Source organism: Podarcis melisellensis (assembly GCF_964234715.1).
Source record: "Podarcis melisellensis genome assembly, chromosome: 11".
Lineage (NCBI taxonomy): Eukaryota > Metazoa > Chordata > Lepidosauria > Squamata > Lacertidae > Podarcis > Podarcis melisellensis.
In genome coordinates this window covers 36,960,652-36,971,011 of record NC_138543.1, presented here as the reverse complement: position 1 = coordinate 36,971,011, position 10,360 = coordinate 36,960,652, and the positions used below count along the sequence as shown (strand labels likewise).

The window sequence follows — 10,360 nt, the reverse complement described above, 5'->3', positions numbered from 1 at the left end:
CAGGGAGGAAGGAGGCAGTGGAAAAGGAAGGTAAGGCAGGCAAACCCCACCTGTGATATGCCGCTGGGTGATGGTACCATTGTGTTCTGGCCCTCAAACCGGTGCTGGACAATGTATCAATGCATCACCCAGGCTTAAGGGATACCTATAGCACTGGCATTCTTCTGGCCGGTGAAAACCTAGCTGATCATGCAGGCATTCCTTGGCACTGATATTTGTTTGTTTGTTATTTTGTTGATTTTATTCTGTGAATTGTGTTATTTTTACAACAAGCAGTGGTCTATAATTTTAAATAAAATAAGCAAGTCATCACAATTCTGTAATTCATGAACTGATTGGTGAGCCAAACGTTTTGGGATATCTGACTTTTTTTTTCATTGCTGAAATCAAGTTTTGATTGTATCTTGGATGAGCTCATTTGAAATTAAGTTGTGCACAGATCCACACCTTGATATCGTGAAAGCAATATTCCTCAGATGTTTTGCCAGATGGGTCATAATGTGCAGGTGCAATCGCTGAGAGGCTCTGCCGACAGTTATTAGTTTGCATTTCATTTGCGAGGCAGGCACCCACAAAAGCCCGGCTTATTGTAAGTTTGGCATTGTCTGCATGAAAATGTACCCATATGTTACGGCCAGACAGAAGGCAAGAGACTATAGCAGTTGACCCTTTGACCTGCAATATTCCCGAATAATATTGGAGTAAAGAGTTGGGCTTAGGGATTTAGTAAATGGCAGTCCCCCTGACCTTAATTACTCTAATGCCTCCTCTAATCCTATCAGGGCTCTGTGAATGAAATGCATTTTGAGTATCTACAGAAAAGATTACTCGCCCACCATTAAGCTGCAGTTGGAGCACATCGTGTTAAAAATTCAACAGAATGTAATACAAGTCACCTGTTGCCCAGGAATCTGCCCGTGTCAGAGAGCAGAGCAAGCCATATTAATCAGCCATGAAAGGGGCAGGTCAGCGTTGCCCATGTCTGCCTGGCACTGTGCGTTCTTTTTGTTGGGTTCAGCATCACAGCTTCTGCAAAAGGAAAGACAGAGTGGAAAGCGTGTCACCTGACACTTTTGACCTTCTCCCACACAAATATTTGGGGCTAACTTCACAAGGCAATGAGAGAGAGCAAAGCACATGTTTCTAGCAAGAGGCACTGCGATCCTCAGAGCTGCAAAGAGCTGCAAGCAACTTCCCCCTCTTTCTTTCTTTCTTTCTTTCTTTCTTTCTTTCTTTCTTTCTTTCTTTCTTTCTTTCTTTCTTTCTTTCTTTCTTTCTTGGCTTCAAGGCCTTGCAGCTACACGGTGCCAAGAAACCCACACAGTGACTTTGAAAGTAATTGCGTATTAACAGGCAAGGATTAACATCTCTGTGTGTATCATTAGCAGAGGTCTTTAATATCTACAAGAGACATTATTTAAATCTCGGCTAAATTGCAATTAAGCAATGAAAAAATCCCACCCAATGCAGAAAACTAATCAGGATGCAGGAACTCTGGTGTACACCTGGTATTCCCTGTAGGGTTGGGTGAATCTGTCAATTCTGGTTTCTCTCAGTTTCTCATTTTTCCAGCCTTAAGTTCGGTTCTCCACATTTTCACATCAGTTTGCAATTTTCTTCTTAAAAGTTCTCAGGAAAAAACTTCTCAGCATTTTAGTGCAAAGTGCTCCTAATGTTTACATTCCCCCCCCCAAGCATTTTTCAGTGCAGATTAGGTAAACTGGGCTTTTAGTGTCAACTGAATTTCATTTCTCCCCCATCCCTCACTTCCTGCCATGAAATAAACTCCACATGCAATTCAGAGGAGGCTGCCAATCTGTACAATTATGCCTTTGAAATGAATGGGACCCTGTGGATGAAGGCAAGGGGCAGCATCCATCTGATAACACACACCCCTGTTTTGGACTGAGATGAGAGTTGTTATTGCTGGTTTGTAAATGGAAACAACTAATTTCATGAGGCATCCTGATTTTCTCCCACCTGGGCCTTCCCCTGAGATTAAAAGAAAGAGGCAGGGATACCTGTGGTTCTTTGTGAAGTGGGAGTTGATGAGCTGCTTCTTTACTTGAACTCAGATGGACAGAGGTTTATTTGTCTATCAGTCAATGCCTCCACCAGATTTTTATGCCACCCTTGTATGCCACAGGCAATTATCAGGGCAGTTTACCAAAGCAATGGAATAAAAATACAAAACAAACAAACCTCCCAGCTAAATCAATGGAACAGTAAAGGCACCCACATCTATGAAAAACTCTTTCAGGTGGGGAAAAAATGGAAAAAAAATACATTAACTAGGTGTTAACTTGCTGGGGTGCCACAGAGGCCATCTTCACCTGAGAATCATTTGGAGAAGGACCTCTGAAGAGCCAAGTCTACAGGCAAGTTGCTGTGGAAGTTGGTGTTTCTTCAGGAAGCCAGGCCTCAAACCATGTTGCTATAGGTGGATGTTGTCCATGGTTTGCAGGGCTGAAGGTGCCTTTGGGCAGAACCTTCCAACTGCAACATAAAAAGTGCACCCAAGCCAGCTCACTAACCTTACAAAGATACTGCAAGCAACCTCTAAGGACCTCCAGCCAAATCAGTGCTGTTGTGGGTGCAGGTGAACTTTTGCCACCCTGCCATGAAATAAACTCCACATGGAATTCAGAGGAGGCTGCCAATCTGTACAATTATGCCTTTGAAATGAAAGGGTGGCAGGTGTGTGCTGAAATTTTTCGTAGGGAACCAGAGCTAGCGAGGGCAATTGGTGAGGTGGTGGCAATGTTGCATGGGCTTTGGGAAGGTCTCTGACAGGGTGCTGGAGACCTCCTGCCTCATTCCCAAAGCCAGGAAAGCTTTGGAAAGGTGGCTGGAGGGCTCTTGGACCCATTGGATCATCACATCTCATGTGCTTTGGGAAGGAGACGCCAGGGAAACATTTAGGAGACTAGCTTAGTACCCCTAGTCCACTGACTGCATATCACTGAAGTAAAAAGAACCAGGGCGTAGGCTGCTTCTTGCAGTTCTTTTCACCTCTCAACCTTCATCACAGGACTATTATGAAAACAAAGCAGGATAGCCCCTCTGTATGTAATCCATTTTCTAAGGATGTACAAACACATCTAGTCCAAAGTTTTGCTCCTAGCATGAGCTAGCCTCCAACAAACAGGACACAACAGGGAACGGCTTACCCCTGCAACGACTTGCTGCTTAAAAGAACTAGCCTGCGTAAATTCCAGTTTTTCTTCTGTCTGAATTTGCCTGCAGGTGTTTCTGTACAACCTAAAGTCCCTTTCCCCAATCTGATGCCCTCCAGAGGCTGCAGTCTAACTTTTATCAGGAGGGCACCAGGTTGAGGAAAGTCACAAGGAAAACAGGACATGCACTTGAGTTTTGGGCCTTTGAAAACAGTAATTGCGTGGACAGGCGGAGTCCCCAGATCCCGCGTGGTCCCCCCATCATGTGGAATAACGACTCAAGACAACGTGCTATGGGATTAAATTGGCCACAACTTTATTAAATTTCAAATGTGGGTAGACCTTGGCTCAGGCATTGGCCGTTCTCCCTCCCCAGTCCCCAGCCGGGGACCTAGGGAGCATCAGGGTTATCCAGTGTGTGTGTGGGGGTGGGGTGGGCCGGCTCAGGAGAACATATGTTCAAGCAGAGATAGCCGCCCCTGTAACGCCGGCGCCGCAGGGGAGAGCAATGACGACCTTTCAGCGTACGGTCAAAGCCTCCCTTCAGAAAACCCCTTTAACGGGGAACCCTGGTATCGCCGCCGCAAAGAGGAAGATGGACTAAAGGATTCCGCCCAAGGCCTGATACCGCCAAAGTTGTGACGTTTTGCTACGGGAAAGGCAAAACCTGCCAATGCAGGGAAATTCCTTTCCGGCCCTTTAACATAGCAGCACCCGCATACCTGTGAAGATAAGTTAACCTGCAAAACCTATGAAGAAAAGTTAATCTGCAAAAGAAGACATTAACTGAGGGTGGGCAGGGTGGGAGAAGCTCTGGAGCCAAGTGAGGATTCCCAGGTAAGATCCTCCCTCTATTGTGTGGGCAGGTAATCCCTCCCCTACCTGGCCTGGTCTCCTTGGCAACGCTTCCCCCAGGTGGGATTGGACAACTGACTGAGGTAGGCGGAGACCTCCAGGTATCCCACCTGAGGGAAGGCAAAGCCAAGCCTATGCTGATGGGGCCGCTCCAGATCTAGGGCTGCGCGCGTCCACGCAAAGGGCGCCCCCCGCTTTAAGCGGGGAGCGGTCAATACTGGAATTTCTTTTATGAGTTAAGAAATTACAGAATAGATGGATAGGAGCAATATTCCTTTCTCAGAGGCCTGAAACCTTAGAGTTTGTTTAGGTAATAACTTCATTCCAGAAGAACATTCAGAGGAAGGAAATATCTCCCTTGAAGCTAATTAACCGACAGCCTGCAAGCCCTGTCCAAGAGGACTTGTTCTTAGGAGCTAAATTTTATTTATGCTTTAAAACTGGGTTTGTTGAATATACATAAAAAAGCCGAAATAACAGTTGAAAATTATACATACCATATAACAAAACTTCTTTGGGGGGGTGGGGTGTTGAGGAGCAGAGGTTGTGGGGCAGCATAAACTCTTAACCTGAAGTGATTTGTGGAGAATGTGGTCTAGCTGAAGGATAATGGGTGGAAAAGAAAACAGAGGGAGGAGAGCTGGTGGAGCTTGAGGGGAAAATGGTAATCCTTAAGCTTCAAGCCGATAGCAGCTAAAACCCGGAACTAGTTATTTACAGTATTCTAAGGCACTAATAAACCATTTTTTCCTGGCGGAGGCAGAGGCAGAGTGGTGTTTGTCTAGGAAGAGATTTGTGTGTTTAATTGGATGACACTCAAGAACAGGAGAATGGATGGACTCTGAGCCAAAACTGGGCAGCTAACAAATATGACTAATATGTTGATTTTGGCTTGCTAGGTTTCTCATTTTCCGAATCTTAATTTCAGCAGTCCACAATTCTGCAGCAATTTGCAAATCTCTCTCTCTCTTTTTAAAAGATCTTCTTGAACATTCATCACTTTAGTGTGAAATTATTCTAATAAATCATTTTTTTGCATGCACCTGTGTGTGATCGATTAGTAGCTTGGAAGGATGCCTTGGGAAAGCCACCCCCTCCTTGACACTGTCTACTATCTATTTTGGCAAGCAATATTCTCTAATGTAATGCATTTCTACATTTTGCTTTCACTGATATATGCATTTATACACACACTTTACACCAATATCTGCATTTTTATATGCATTACTTGGCTGACGAACTGCATTGCAAGATTTGGAGATTGTGAATTTTCAAGGATGGCCATATTTCTGTTTGTATCTTGTTTCAAAAACTATGAATTAGGTGGGTTCTTTCAACGTGAGCAGAATCGACTTTCTCCCGTATCTTTACCTTCAGCTGAGGTGAGCTGTTTCCTGAAGCAGTGTCCTGAAGTCTGAACCAAAACTTGTGGTCACTGCACACCCCTATCAAGCAGAAGACTTTTCTTCGGGCAGCCCTTCAAATAGAGGATTGCCTTTGAAAAGTAGAACACCCTTCTCTGCATTGTTTTCCTGTGAACATTTCGTAGGTGGGAAGAGCCATACAGACATAGATACACAGGTGCTTTCTCTTAGCTTTGAAGGACTACCACTGTTCTCTGTGTTAAGTCCTCATTTGATGCACATACTTAGAATGATTATTGCTCACCTAAATTGTAGTGTGTTTTATTCTTTCATATAGATCCATGCAGCCTTCTGCTATTGGTATGTGTTAATCACAGTTCTGCTTTTAAAATGGGACGTTCCCGTTAATGATGGTAACAGAACCAGAGTTTCAGAAGTGAGTATTCAAAAGTTAAGGTTTGTGCCCCTCTCATGGGCAATTTAGAATCCATTATGCATTCACTCGTTGAGGCCCTTCTCACTCTCTTCCCATTGTTTCCCACACTGCTAATGGGAGGGCTGCTTGATTTCTGTATCAGAAATCGAAAAAAACTGGCTGAATTTCAAAGCTTTGTCTATAAAAGGCTTTGTACTTTCTGCTACCTTGTGCTTTCTGCTGAACACCGCCAGGCAATTCTCCAGTTTGCAAACAGCATTGGAAAAAGGTGTTGGAGCGTCCATTGATTTAAGTTTTTTCCATAATGCATAAAGCAAGAGGAGGGTAGCAAAGGGGGCATTCAGTTTATAGTCTGTGAATATGAAAGCTTCAGGGAGGCATAGTTACTACCATATATAACATACTTTCAGTGAACTTTACAGCTCAGGGAAGGGGATATTTCACATTAACACACAATAAGGCAGTGTAAAGGCCAATAACGAGAAAGGTTAGACTAATTAATAGTACAATTGGGAATGGGAAATTGCTTCCATATGCTTTCTATAATTACTGTTACTGGCTAGATAAAAGCATCACATTTTTAGCACATTTCTTTTTCCGTTTCCTGACATGGTAGAAACCCTCTTGAATAGTGTACAGCACCCCTGTGTAACACTGAAATTCAAGATGCCATTTTCAATGGTAAAAACAAATCACATAGCCTATTCACCTCTTTGATATCCAGAGCAAAATGATGTCCGCAGTCAGAATGTTACTGTTCCTGCATAAGTTTCTACAGTAGGGGTGAGATATTTCAATCCTTCCAAATGTTGCTGGACTTCACCTTCCATCATCCTTGACCATGGGCCTTGCTGGTAAGCACTGATGGGAGCTGGAGTACCTGGAAGCCCTTTGTTTACTGTCTCACCATTGTGCAGCTAATGTGGCAGTCTGCCCATTTACTTTTCAATTACTTACTTATCTCTATGTTTCTATTGCATACCCCTCATATGTCCTGAGAAAAGTGGGACATCCCATTTTTTTCACAACAAAAAAAATTTCTTCCAGTAGCACATTAAGGACCAACTAAGTTAGTTCTTGGTATGAGCTTTCGTGTGCATGCACACTTCTTCAGATGCATGCACACAAAAGCTCATACCAAGAACTAACTTAGTTGGTCTTTAAGGTGCTACTGGAAGGAATTTTTTTTGTTTTGACTATGGCAGACCAACACGGCTACCTATCTGTAACATTTTTTTCATGTGAGAGCATGGTGGCCATTTGGGGCGCTGCAATCCCACCCTGAAAAAAGCCACAATCTCTCATCACTCATGTGGAAGTCTAGCCCCAAAATATGGCATCCCAGGTTTTTTTGCCTCAATGTGTTTGAAGGTATGCCATTATCGCATATAGGATCGCTGCCACAGATATACCTTAGTCTGCCAGGCATGCTCTTGAGACATGGTGAATTTGCCTCAAGTAGTTTCTCTTGAGGGGAGGGGTTTATAATGCACATGGAGCTTCTAAATCCTTGAGAGAGGGGCTCATGTCTGGATACGTAAGCAAGCTCTGCCCAACTTCTCCCCCTCCTCCAGTTCAGTGGAGTTGTGATAGTTTACAGTGTGGGCTGTGATAGTTTCCTTTTCTGGTGTTGAGTAGGATTTTATTTGTTCATTACCTGCTAGATTTTTAAAAAATGAACACTATAACCCGTATGATGAACTTATATCTGCTCTCCCCTTTGGTGAAGGGAATCAGTTGTATATTGAATTGTACAGCAGCCACTCCAAACCTCTCAATGATGCTCCTGTTTATTTAGATGTTTCATATTTTGCAGAGAGAACTACAGAGCCTGTGCTTCACATTCTGAAACTATTCCTCTGCACTTGGAGAGTTAAATGAAAAAAGAAACTTGATTGCAGACCAGCCAAAATGAATGTGATGAAATGCCTGGATTATACAACACAAAAGCGCTAGTCTGTACTTGTTTGCATGCACTTGGGGCTCAGAGAAGATAGCAGTAACTTTGCCTTCCAAGTACAAAATGATTGCTGGCGGTACATTATGAACATGTCAAGTTCGGGGAATATGTGTTCTTTTTTTCCTTCTTTTTTTTTTAAAGACCCATCGTTTTCTTTCTTTAAATGGTAGCCACTGAAAAGTTATACAAACACTTCAGCTGTGGAATATATAATCTGATGCTTGGCAGGCTTCCTTTGTTGATCCAAGGACTGAAATATGCAGTATATCCTTGCAGTTGGTTCATGTCTTACCCCAAAAAGATATTGGATACTTCCCTCCAGTTTTAACTAGGACAGCTCTAGCAATCTAGCGTGTTCCTCTGGCTTTCATAACAGTTGCAATTGGAGCCCTAGTTATGAGCCATTCACTCCCCAGATGCTAGCCAGCCATTATCCCCAGACCTGATCAGTTGCCATTCCCCTTCTGCAGGAGAATGTATTTTGACTTCCTATTTGTATTTTTGGTCTAAGAACAAATTCACTTCCTGATATCTCAAGCCACTATCTCAGCACATTGGCATGCCTCGGGAGGGGAACACTTTGATGTAACACACACACACACACAAACAAACAAACAAACAAACAAACAAACACACACTCTCCTTAAGAGCTGGTGTCCCATGGTCCTGTGCAGGAAGGCCCATTGATATTCTGTGCTGCTGTCTCCAAATAGTCAACCAGGGCAGCCCCACATAAAAGCCCAGAGACGTTACAAGAGTATGGATGAGTAACACAGATAAAGCCCTCTGATGTCACCAGAAAATAATAATACTTTCTGTGTAGTACTATTTCTGTGTGAGCTGGAAGCAGCAGAAGCAAAACTTTATTGTTTTTGTGTGGTTTTTGACTTACAGAGCAAATCCCATTATATGGAGTCAGGCCTATCTAGCCTGCTACTTTCGGCACTGACTGGCAGTGGTTCTTGTTATGTACTGAAGTTCTCACCCTGGGCCAGGAGGGGGATACTGTAGATAGTTTTCACTCAGGTCCACATATGCAAAGAAGGAATTGAAAGTGATGTTCAGTGATTGGATAGTTACAGAAAGTATTACAGTTGCATTGTAGTGGAGCTCTATATAAGCAGGCTGGCTGAACCCTTCAGTTCAGTTCTGTTCTGGCCTGTGAATAAGCAAGAGCTGTTTGAAGAATCGCTGTGTCATCTGATATGTTCACCCACGACCTAACAGTTCTGCCCAGGATTGAACCAGGGACCTTCTGCTTGCAAGGTAGATGCTCTATCCTGGAGCTTTAGCTCTTCCCCAAGAGCATCTTTGCCCTTGCATTTCTATATTTACTTTATTTCTACAACATTTCTCAGAGTTGGGTAGCAACAACACAGCAAGACAAGCAAAGCATAGTTAGAAGATGAAACCGTCAGCATCTCTCACACCTGTCTCAGCATAGGCTTCACGTGCCTGGCAGAAAAGAAAGGCATTCAGCTGGCACCGAAAGATGGATAAGGTTGATGCCAGCCTAACCTCAGGGAGGAGGGTGTTCCTAAGCCAGAAAGCCACTGCTGAGAAGGCCCCTCTGATCTCATTCAAAGATGGTATTGCCAGAAGGGCTTCTCCAGCTGATCTCACTGTTCAGGCACGACAGTATGGGAGGAGGTGCTCCTTCAGGTAATCAGGTCATGAGATATTTAGGGTTTTTATACATACATACATACATATATACATACATACATAATTTTCTTTGTATGCCACATTTCCACAGTTCAAAAACCATGCTCAAGGAAGCTTATGACCTTAAAAATATATATATACATAACTACAACATAACAGAAGTAGTTATAAAACAAAACATTTAAAAATACACAACCCAACAATTTCCTCAAAAATCACAAGAAGATCTAAAATAAAGATATAACAACCCAACAGCAACAACTTACCCCCCAACACCTGCCCCCCCCCAAAAAAACCACCTGAGGTTGAGTCCTGTCAACAACCTCAGCTTTTGTAGCTGGAGTCAGGGCTTTGCCCTCCCAGGACAGGTGGGAAAAGGTCTGCAAGGCAGGGAGTAGGTCTTCCGGGACTCATAGCAAAGATGGTCTCAAAATTATTTACATCTAAACTATAGCCCCTGAATTGGGCTTGGCAATTGTTGACCCTTAAGGACTAGTATGACATAGTTCTGTGCAGACAGGCCCATCAGTGCTCTGTGCTGCAGTCTCTGAAGAGTCTTCAAGGGCAGGCCCACATCAAGTAAATTTCAGTAGTCTAAATGAGGGGTTACTACAGCATGGGTAACCATGGCCAGAGTATGTGTAAAAAGTAACTGATATGTTTTCCAAAGTGGTCAGTGGGAGCGAACTGGAGCCCTGGAAACCTTACAGGTTTTCCACTTCCTGGAGTAGCAAGCATTCAAGACATCAAGCCACTTGGGTTATGCTAGAGATGCCCATTCTACCCATTGTTTTTAGAGAGGAATTAGATTTGGATCAGAACTGGTTTGTTGGGGGGGGGAGGAATGCATTGAAATGTAGAAATCCATTAAAAAATGACAGGATAGATGTAGATTGTGATTAAT

The 10,360-nt window shown here is 43.4% G+C and overlaps 1 long non-coding RNA gene across 1 annotated transcript; it reads right to left on the bottom strand.

Moving 5' to 3' along the window:
* Positions 1–844: 844 nt before the first annotated feature.
* Positions 845–4,712, bottom strand: LOC309379926. Its single transcript, XR_014172683.1, has 2 exons — positions 4,529–4,712; positions 845–1,029 (listed from the first exon to the last, which is right to left on the bottom strand). It is a non-coding gene; the product is annotated as an uncharacterized lncRNA (long non-coding RNA).
* Positions 4,713–10,360: the final 5,648 nt, after the last annotated feature.